An 11032-nucleotide genomic window follows, 5' to 3' on the forward strand; every position below is an offset into this window, starting at 1 on the left:
TTTAATTTGGTATACACGTACTGCTATGTGCCTCATACAGACTTGAATATAACACCCCTGCATCCCTGGTGTTAGCATCTTGGAAATCCGGTGAAAACTGACACTGTCCTTGTTGACACTCCGTGGTGGGTGAGGAGTAGGGGCGCTGAATCATGTCCTTTCACCATGTCACAAGTAAGGACGAGAGTTTATAAATTGATAAAGTTGATACTGCAAATCTAATTCATTAAATGAGCGCCACACTGCCCTTGAGCAACCCAATGAGACAGCAACAGGGCTGATAATATTCACTATCATCTCTTGAAGCATTTTCCTGATTCATGTCTAGAAACACTACTGGATACATTTGACCATTTGACTTCAGGGAATTTTCCACCTTTGGCATAACGCCATTGTAGTTTATCCCAAAGCCTGGCCGGGATCATTTATATCCTTCTAATTATAGTCTGTAAAACCTTGGAACGAATGGTAAGTAATACATTAATTTCATATCTGAAAACTGATTGCAAATATTCACTGTTGCGAAAAACAGAAGTGTTATTGATCATTTAGTACGACTAGAATCCTTTGTTGAAAGTGCTATTTTCTTTGATTATGAGAAAGCCTATCTTACTACCTGGAAGCACGGCATTTAGGGTTAAGCAACGGATTTTCATGATTTTGGTTTGAGAGGTCGTTTGGCCCAGTTTATCAGACAGGCAACAGTCCGATCATTACAATCAGGATCAATTGTGTTATACAAGGCAACATTTTGTCTGTGACATTATGTAGTATTAAAGTAAGTATTCTTCCAAAGGTTTTAACTGATTAAGTTGACAGGTCACTTTTCGGGGATGATTTAATGTTTCTTGTCATCATACAAATATGCATACAATAGAGAGGACACTCGAAAAATGCTTTCATGATTGTAAATCAAAAATATAATATATTCTTACATTCCGCAGATAGTATTGGCAGCATAAAAACCTGAACTACTTTTTTAAATGGCATACCCATTATAGCTGTAAAGGAGGCCAAGTTCTTTGGAGTATTTTTACTCCCATTAAACATTTTTACCGCACATTAACTAGAGGCACTCGATTTGTTGAAGTCATTTCCAGTTTAGAGAGTGGAGGAAAAAAAAGGAGGATTAACTACCTTCCTACTCTCATATAGAAACTCTAATCTTGAACTTCGAGCCTCACACTATCTAAACATACGGCAAAGGTCATACTAAACATATTACACAACTCACCCAATGTCACCTGCACATATTGTATATAGAAGATTACTATTTTTCGTAACAAATACCATGTTTACCTCATCAAGCAAGACAGAATTTTTATATTTTTGTGATGATGCAATGTAGACTCATCTGAGTGATATTTTACATTTTACAGTTTTCTGCTGGAACAAGTTTCAAATATTTATATGACAGAAAGTAAATTTGATTTATAACGGGGAGTAAAATTGTTAGGGTCAGTAACAAAATTTTGGGTCAGTAGGGAAATCGGAAACCCAAGATTTATTTTTTAGGCCTTAACCCCCATGTGCTACCCTCCATAGGAAATAAATTACCAAATTTACCGGTTGCAGTTGTTGCATTCTTGAAAGAGCTGTAATTGTTTTTGCCCGCACTCTTAAGGCTTTTCCATTTCTTGATAACCTCATCTCTGCTTCGTTGTTGCTGTCCATTTGAATTGATGGTGTCTGTGATTTTCTAAAGCATAAAGTTGTTAACAATTGGATTAATATCACCTCCTTGATTTGAAAATAACTAAATAAATTTTTGTTTGGCATTCTTCAATTGGAGGAGGGAAAATGAAAATTATTTAAATTGATGAAAAACTAATTTTTCAGTGCGTTTAATGATTTCTCTGTTGATTATGTCAAGTCAGAGGGAACAAAGGTAAAAAGGATGCCAAAAAAATGTATATAAGTACATCTTTAAGGCTTAGTAATTGTGTACCATTATTCATGAATATGTGTATTATGAATTGAAGCCCTTTATTGGATTCCAAAACAGAATGTAGAGAATATTTCTGTAAATAAACAATCTTACGAACAGCATACGTCATATTATAAGAAAGTCACTGTCTTTGTTTCATATCAACTATTTTTGAAAATATCAATTCGGAGATACTAGTAGAAAGAGGGTAAAAATAACCACCTATTAAAAACACTCAAGGGAATACATCAAGCAAATAAGGATGAAATACATTATTTCCTTTCATATTTTGGGCATACTTCAATACATTATTACCCCAACATTGCTCACCTGGCTGGATTCATAGAGACTGCTGCGGAGGAGGCGAATGATCCTGTGTTTGGAACAATCAACTTCTCTAGAGATGTCAAAATGAATCCAAAGAGGAATTCAAAGAGGAATTCTGCATCTAACTTTAATATTCAAAGCAAAGCTGGCTACAAAGGATATGGAGGGCAAACACAGTTTGGAAGAAACAAAATACCGGCTTGCAAGTATTGTACTGGTGACCATGCCATATACACTTGTACACAGTTCAAACAGATGAGTCCAGAAAAACGGCATGAGTTTGTTTCTGAGAAGCATTTGTGCTATAACTGTTTCTCTTATCAACATATGTCATACAATTGTTTACATCCAAGCAAATGTGGCGTGGATGGATGTAAACGTAAGCATTCAAGACTTTTGCACTTTAAAAGAAGCCAGTGTAGTCGGTCTAATGATGCTGAAAAGAAATATCAGGAAATATCTAAACAAACAACAGTCCAGTCTCTTCACAATTCAGTGTGTGGGGTTAATGGGGCCGGGATGAGTAGGGTAGCTCTTCCCACTGTACCAGTTATAATCAAAGGCTGTGAAAATAACTGCGTCAGGACTTATGCCTTACATGACCCAGGAAGCACAAATACTTTCTGTACACAGGACATAGTTAAACAACTTGGCCTTCAAGGTAGTAGAACAACTTTATCACTGACCACACTGACTAGTGATAACTCAAAATCTGACACAAGTATAGTAAATTTAGATGTTGCTGACTTGAGTGGTAAGCACTGGATAAGGATGCATCATGTTTTCGTGATTCCTGAAATTCCAGTTTTTCCAATCAGTATGGCATCTCAAAGAGACTTAGACATATGGCCACATTTGAAAGATATCAGTCTGCATGAACTGGAAGGGGCTAAGACAGAACTTCTTATTGGACAAGATAATCCCTCAGCGCTGGCACCATTCGACATTTGTAGAGGAGTTTGGATGAACCCTATGCTTCAAGAACGACGTTAGGCTGGGTGGTAAATGGAGCTTGGCAGCCCTTGTGCAGTAACATCTCATTATGTCCAAGCTGTGCAAAAGGATTGTGAGTTACAGTCTTTAGTGGAGAAGTTTTGGAAAGTGGATTCACATGGAGTGGATAGTGAAGTTACTATGTCTGTTAATGATCAGAAAGTTGTTAACATGTGGGACCAAAGTGTGGAAATTGATCATGGACATTACAAGATGGACATTCCATTTAAGTCTGATATACCAGAGTTGCTGAACAATTATGCCATTGCGGAAGCAATATTGGAATATCTGTATAGGAGACTTTCAAAGGACCAGAACTTGGCTGGAAGATATCAAGACAGAATAAGAGACCTATTGCAAAGGGGATATGCAGAAAAGGTGCCTGCTAATGAAATCATTACAGGGGATAGGCCGGTTTGGTACATTCCTCATCAAACAATTGTGTTCGATTGTTCCGCACAGTGTGCAGGTACAAGTTTAAGTACTGAAATCCTACAGGAACCTGATCTTACCAACAAACTGATTGGTGTACTTCTTCGATTTCGGCAACGAAAGGTGGCTTTTATGGGAGACATAGAAGCTATGTTTCATCAAGTGAAGGTTAGTGAGAAGCATAAGGATGCACTGCGATTTTTGTGGTGGCCTAATATGAACAGGACTAAACCACCTCAGGTGTATAGAATGACAGTACATTTGTTTGGCGGGGTATGGAGCCCCAGTTGTGCTTCGTATGCTGTTAAGACGAACAGCAGGGGATAATGCTAACGACTTTGATCAGGAAACAGTTCGAACAGTGCTTGACAATTTATATGTAGATGACTGTTTAAAGTCAGTGCCAGCAGAAGATGAAGCCATTTGCCTAATTAAGCAGCTCTGTGAGCTACTGTCAAAGGGAGGCTTTAGGATGACAAAGTGGATCAGTAACAATAGAACTGTGTTGGATTCCATTCCTAGTGAAGAGAGAGCAAAAGAAACAAGAAGACAAAGTCATTAATATCCCCCGCAACGGCACCATACTCTTTATGAATATGTCTACTAATTATGATTATGTCAATGTTTTGGAGGGTATACAGCAAAGTGTAAGGAGAGTATTGAAAGGTTTTAAGATCTGCTCCAGAAAGGAGCCCTGCCACCAAATTCAGTTGAAGCCTAACTTGTTGCCATGGAAAATGCAACAAGATAACATCCTCATAGCCTAAGCCATGTTTCCATGGACACCACAAAAACTACAATTCATATCTGGATCTAAACCCCAAAAGGCACACACAGGGATCATGCTTGATATGTGTACCAAGTTTGATGAAGCTAGCATGTATAGTTTGGGAGATCTGCTCCGGACAAGATGACATCCTCATAGTCACAGGTCCCTAGTATGGTGATCTACCTTCAGTTGTTGGTGATCTATAGCCCATTTTTTTTATCGTGTTGTCCCCTATTGTTAAAATGTTTTAGATTTAATTACTAGTTTTACATGTATATCTGTGGTATTCTAGTTGTTTTACTGTCCTTTGTCGACAGGTTTTTATAATATATATAAACCTATAATAATTGATAATATATTTATAATATATATAGATATATATATATTTATATATATATATATCCCATCTCAATGTCAAATGTTCTCGTCACGGTATGGCTGAACTATTGCCGATGTGACGTTAAATATTAACTCACTCACTCATAGTCACAGCCTCAGTCATGTTTACTTGGAAACCGCAAAAAAAAAATTCCCATCTGGGTCTAACCCCCAAAAGGCGTTGATATGTGTACCAAGTTTGGTTAAGATATCACCTATAGTTTAAGAGATATGCTACGGACAAAGTGTGACGGACGGAACTCATTTCTATATCCCCCGGAACATTGACTTGACTAGTGACTTTCTACCTCAAGAGCGAGCGAGCTCTTGGCGTAAAGTGGAGTACAGACTATGACACAATTGGGTTTCGAACTACCAGTAAATCTAAACCAGCTACCAAGAGAGGGTTAATAAGTATTATTGGTTCAGTGTACGATCCTTTTGGTTTCATCTGCCCTGCTGTCCTCAAGACAAAAATCATCTTTCAAAGTGAATGCCGATTACATAAACAAAGGGATGACCCACTGGAACAAGACAATGCCCAGAAATGGTTTGCTAAGCTTGAGAAATTGCCGTCGATTGAAACTTTTGTGGTTGACCGATGTTTAATCCCATCAGGGTTTGAAAACTCGATTTGTAAGTGCGATTTGTATCACTTTGCTGATGCATCATTGGCGGGGTATGGCACAGTGTCGTATCTACGAATAGTCAACAATGAAGGACAGATAATTTGCGCTTTTGTGATAGGAAAATCTCGACCTGCGCCTTTGAAGCAAATGAATTATCTGCTGTTTTGATGGCAGTTAGAATTGATCAAATGTTATGCAGAGAACTGAGAATGGAAATTGGGGATTCCATTTTCTGGTCTGATAGTATGACAGTTTTACATTACAATCAAGAGTAACAAAACCTTCGGGGCAGATCAAATGAGTGCTATTTATTCAGGTTCTTCACCGGACAGTTGGCGATATGTTGGATGAGACATAAATATAGCTGATGATGCATCCCGTGGCTTAGATGCTGATGAAATTCTTCATCTTGATCAATGGATTTTTGGCCAAGTTTCTTATGGCAAGAGGAGCACAGATGGCCAGTGATAACTGATATATTACAGGTATCAGAGTTCAGAGAGGTAACACAGTAGAATCTTTTGTACAAGTGAATACAACTGTGTGTGGTATGGACAGATTACGGGAGAGGTTCTCATCATGGCTGAAACTGAAGAAAGCCACAGCTTGGCTTCTGCGATTCAAACATTGGCTGCTTCAGAGATCAAAGGGAACAGAATTTACATCAACTGTTTATCAGAAGCATTTGACTTTACAAGAACTGAAGACTGCAGAAGTTCAGCTTGTAACGTATTTACAGAGATGTCATTTTCATGAGGAAATAGATTGTCTGAAAAAAGGTGAACAAGTAAAGAAATCTAGTCAACTCTACAAACTTGATTCAGTCTTGAATTGTCTTGGTGTTTTGTGTGTTGGAGGTTGTTTGGGTAACGCCCCTATTCCAGAAGAATGCAAACACCCTATAATCATTCCAAAGAATCATCACGTTGAGGTCCTTGGACATTCAGGACGAGAACATGTTTTGTCTCACATGCGGCAAAATTTGTGGCTTATCGATGCACGTACCAGAATTAACAAGATACTGCGAAAATGTGTCCATTGTCGACGACATCAGGGTATCGGGAGCTCACAGCAAATGGCAACTTTACCCAAAGAAAGGGTAACTCATCACAAACCACCATTTACTTATGTTGGAGTTGATTGTTTTGGCCCATTTCTTGTGAAAAGGGGCAGAAGTTTGGTAAAGCGATACGGATGTTTGTCCACATGCCTGACAGTGAGAGCAATACACATTGAGAAACTTGATTCTGTGGAAACATATTCCTTTATCAATGCCTTTGAGGCACGTCAAGGAAAACCAGAGATTATTAGATCAGATAATCGGACAAACTTCAAAGCTATTCGGGAGTTGGATCAAAGTAAGATCTACAATTCTATGCTGGATAGAGACATACAGTGGATCTTCAATCCACCCACCGCCTTACGCATGGGTGTATGTGGGAAAGGCAGATTCGCACGGATCGCAAAGTTCTGTCAGCTCTACTTAGCAAACAGTGATTCTGTTCGCGAAACTCAAACACTGTAATTCCATTACATTTGTGAGATAATTTACATGAAGGACTCTTCCTGAATGGCATTTTAAGTTCATTTTCACTACCAACGAGATCAACTGACTCAGTACTTAATCACACAACATGTTACATGATAAAAAATCACTCGAGATCTTACTCACTTGCCATGTCTCCTGGCGACTCTCCCTTCACTACCTGGGGAAATTTCCGCGCAATCGCCTGCTTGTCCGCCTTGACGAGATCCGCTAATAGACAGTCCAGTTTGGCTGTCTTTTCCGTGAACTACTACGCACAGCAAAAATAACTTAGTTTCCGTTCTTGCGGAAACTCAATGTAAAAGAACGGAAACTCACTGGATTCCAGGTGGAAACTTAAGTTTCAGTCCACTTTCCACCAGGTTTCCACATTGCGGAAACCTAGTTATTTTTGCTGTGACAAGTACCGGTGTTATCAACATCTCATTTTGTTTACGAGTGTCGTCTGATGTAGACATCCGGGGAATTCCGTAGATATCCCATGACGGGGTGGAAGTTTATTCGGGGATTTCGCACGCATGGTTATATAACTGACTAGGTGTATTTACGCAGACTTAGCTAAGTCTCTGACTTAAGTTTATTATGAATACCGACTTAAGTTTTTGACTTACCTGAGTTATTTCTTCTAGACTTAAGGTAAAAACTTAAGAATTTTTTTAGACTTTTAGAATACAGTCCCAGATAACCACACCGTTAAGCAAGCAGATACACCGTACATAACTCGAATAGGCACCCCTCCAAGGTCGACTGTTTATAACAGTGACTCACACATACTCAGCACCGACATTGTTGCAGTGGGGTGGTTTGATTTTAAGCGTTCGCTCGTAACGCCGAAGGTTTGGGTTCGATTCCCCACATGGGTACACTGTGTGAAGCCCATTTCTGGTGTCCCCCGCCGTGATATTGCTGAAATATTGCTAAAAGTGGCGTAAAATCATACTCACTCACTCTCTAGTTGATCTATCGATTCATTCACAAGCAAATTCTACAACAACCAGTGCATAGAGAGAGTGAGTGAGTTTGGTTTTACGCCACAGCAATATTCCAGCTATATGGCGGTGGACCAGTGAATAGAGAACAATGAATTCATTCATACAATATTTCGTGCTACTACCGGCCAAAGAGAAGGAGTACATTTGCCATCGTATATTTCGGAGCTTGCGTATTGTTCCGCTGTGTGTTATGGCCACGGAGAAGCAATTAGGGCCAATAGTATGAGAAATACATATTGTACTTACAGAATATACATCGTGTTATTACCCGCAAAAGAGAAGAAGTATATTTGCCGTTTCATATTCGTGGGCTTGCGTATTGTTCCGCTGTATGTCATATACACCCAGAAACATTCGGGACGATTAGTAAGAGAAATACATATTTTTGTTCTTACAAAATATATCCCGCTGCTACCGCCAGAAAAGAAGAAGTATACTTGCAATATTATATTCATGGGCTTGCGTATTGTTCCGCTGTTTGTTATGTTTCGGGATGAATAGTAAAAATACAAAATACATTCATCTGTAATTGTATCATTAATTAATGATTTATTAAAATATTACATTGCATCGGTAATATTACAGCCTTATAGCGATGAAAACAAGGTAATCAATTTAAAATAAATGTCGACAACGGGCAGTAAAACCAACTAGATACGATGCTATCGCGATATCTTGGAATGGTATGATTCGATTCGATGCATTCCTTCAGCGATTGGCAATGTTAAGTAATCTAGCCATAAATTTAAAATAACATATTTGCTACGATGAAAAATAGTAGTAGGTTCAAATTAACTTTGAATATTTTGAGACTTACGTACCCTCTCAGGAGGACAATAATTTTACAATACTTCAACCCCCTGTGACGGTACAGCCAAACTACCAAAAGTCAATAATTACATGAAAATTAACAGTACTAAAAGGGACCTCAACAGTTTTTACATTGAAATACTTTTCCCTTGTGATGGAAAAATCAATACAGTCAAGCAGGACATACAAGAATTTATGTCCTAACAATAAGAAAAGTCGTTTAACAAACTATCATTAACATTTTGACACAGTTCACTATTTGTTATGAGGGAGGAGTGCAAAGAGAGGAACATCCAAGTGTACCTGGAGCACGTGGACAAGTGCCGACAAAGTTATTGATTAATTTACCTGTGCTGTGTGTTTCCATCCTTTCTCGCACACCTTTCGACTATATGCTGCAAATTGGCGTAGTTTGTTATTAGTAAGTGAGTGAGTTCAAATTTAAAGTCACTTTGGCAATATTTCAGCCATATCGTGACTAAATCAATCTAGAGATTAATAAAAATTATAGGAAAATTATAAAAACCTGCCAACGAAGGACAGTAAAACAACTTGATTCTCACAGGTAGAAATGTAAAGCTAGTAACTAAATCTAAAACATTTTAACTATACAATATAAAAACAGGCTATAGATTGCTAACAACTGAGGGTAGTTCACCATACTCGGGAAACATGGGGACTTACAGTACATTTGCTTCCTGCATGGGCCTTAGTTGGATTTACATAATATCCCCAAATCTTGCCATAAATTAAAATATATATATTTTACGATTTAAAAAAAGCGGAAAGTTTAAATATACTTTGAATGTTTTGAGCGTTACGTATCCTCTCAGGAGTAGTTTGATATTAGGTGGTGAACACGGAATTGTTTTGTAATTGTGGTATTATGGTTTGAGTTGACACGTAAATATCTGATTAACTATAAGTCCATTTATCATTACTGCCGATTACAATAGAAAACGTAGCATGTATAATATGTGCAGCCAGCGCTGTCAGAACCCCCAGCATGAATGTTGGGGAATTTGCGCCATTGATAGATGGAGAAGGAAGACTAACACTTAGCCCCATAAATTCTATCACTTTGAATGAAACACAAACTCCATTTAAGCTGAAAAGGAGAAGGGAGATTCCGATCACAATTTCAGAAAGAGTTGGGCGGAAGGGAAATGGTATTGCTGAGGGACTGTAAGACAACCTTTGGAAAATGGATTGGTTTAATAGACAGTCTAAAAATTCATGAAATTTGAAAAGCTTTCTGTCCGCAAGATCAACAATGGAAGTTCACCAGTTAATCAATTTTAATTGATATTTCTTCTTTTTTTGTGTCCAAAGCCCATACACGGACATACACATACACTTTTGTGTTTCACTTGATGGAGCAAATTTAAATTGAAATGAAAAAACAACAACCATATACCAGGATCTCTGCAGGATCATGTTCAAGATTGAAACAAGAGTCCTTGCAAAAAGGGACGTAACTCTGTACAACGGTCAACAGGACTACCTCAAATCCAACTGGAGGGTCAATTCAGCTTAAAAAAACAACAGGGTTTCGTATGTCTATGAGTATTGCACGTCTGGTTTGATGAGCATGCACGCAGTCGTCATTGCGTTCATGTGTCTGAAGCTATACATATCCAGGAATATATTCTACACGTAAAGGTAGATTTTGCATGACAAACAAGGGCATATGTTGATAGCCTCAAAAGTCATATTCGTTGTTTTTGCAAAGTGAGTGAGTGAGTATTGTTTAACGCCGCTTTTAGCAGTATTCCAGCAATATCACGGCGGGGGACACCACAAATGGGCGTCACAAATTGTACCCATGCGGGGAATCGAACCCGGTTCTTTGGCGTGACGAGCGAACGCTTTACCCACTAGGCTAACCCACCGCCCTGTTTTTACAAAGAAACCTGTGAGTTGACTGTCATTTTCATTTGCTACACAACATTATTTAACCAATAATAATATATGCCTCTGAACTCGACTGCCGTAAGTCAGTGGTAATGGCATAATTCATTTGAAATAAATCTTAATCTTTTAGTTAAACAATTAATTCCAAGCTTCTTGGTTCATAAAAAATGCTCACTCGTATTTATAATGAAATGCCTTTATGTTTAGTCCCGCCAATTAAGCTTTTTGAATGCAGTAGACGGGCGCATGCATTAAGCACCACGTTTAATGGAGAGCACAGGGTTAAATAATGGATGGTTATCGCAATCGGTTTGT

General features: G+C 38.3%; 1 long non-coding RNA gene across 1 annotated transcript; it reads right to left on the reverse strand.

The window, feature by feature from the left end:
- Positions 1–1688: 1688 nt before the first annotated feature.
- Positions 1689–9112, reverse strand: LOC124267597. The gene is made up of 3 exons (XR_006896068.1): positions 8991–9112; positions 5483–5486; positions 1689–1699 (listed from the first exon to the last, which is right to left on the reverse strand). It is a non-coding gene; the product is annotated as an uncharacterized LOC124267597 (long non-coding RNA).
- Positions 9113–11032: the final 1920 nt, after the last annotated feature.

This window comes from Haliotis rubra, unplaced genomic scaffold, assembly GCF_003918875.1.
Source record: "Haliotis rubra isolate DU_JTF1 unplaced genomic scaffold, ASM391887v1 Scf1321, whole genome shotgun sequence".
Classification (NCBI taxonomy): Eukaryota; Metazoa; Mollusca; class Gastropoda; order Lepetellida; family Haliotidae; genus Haliotis; species Haliotis rubra.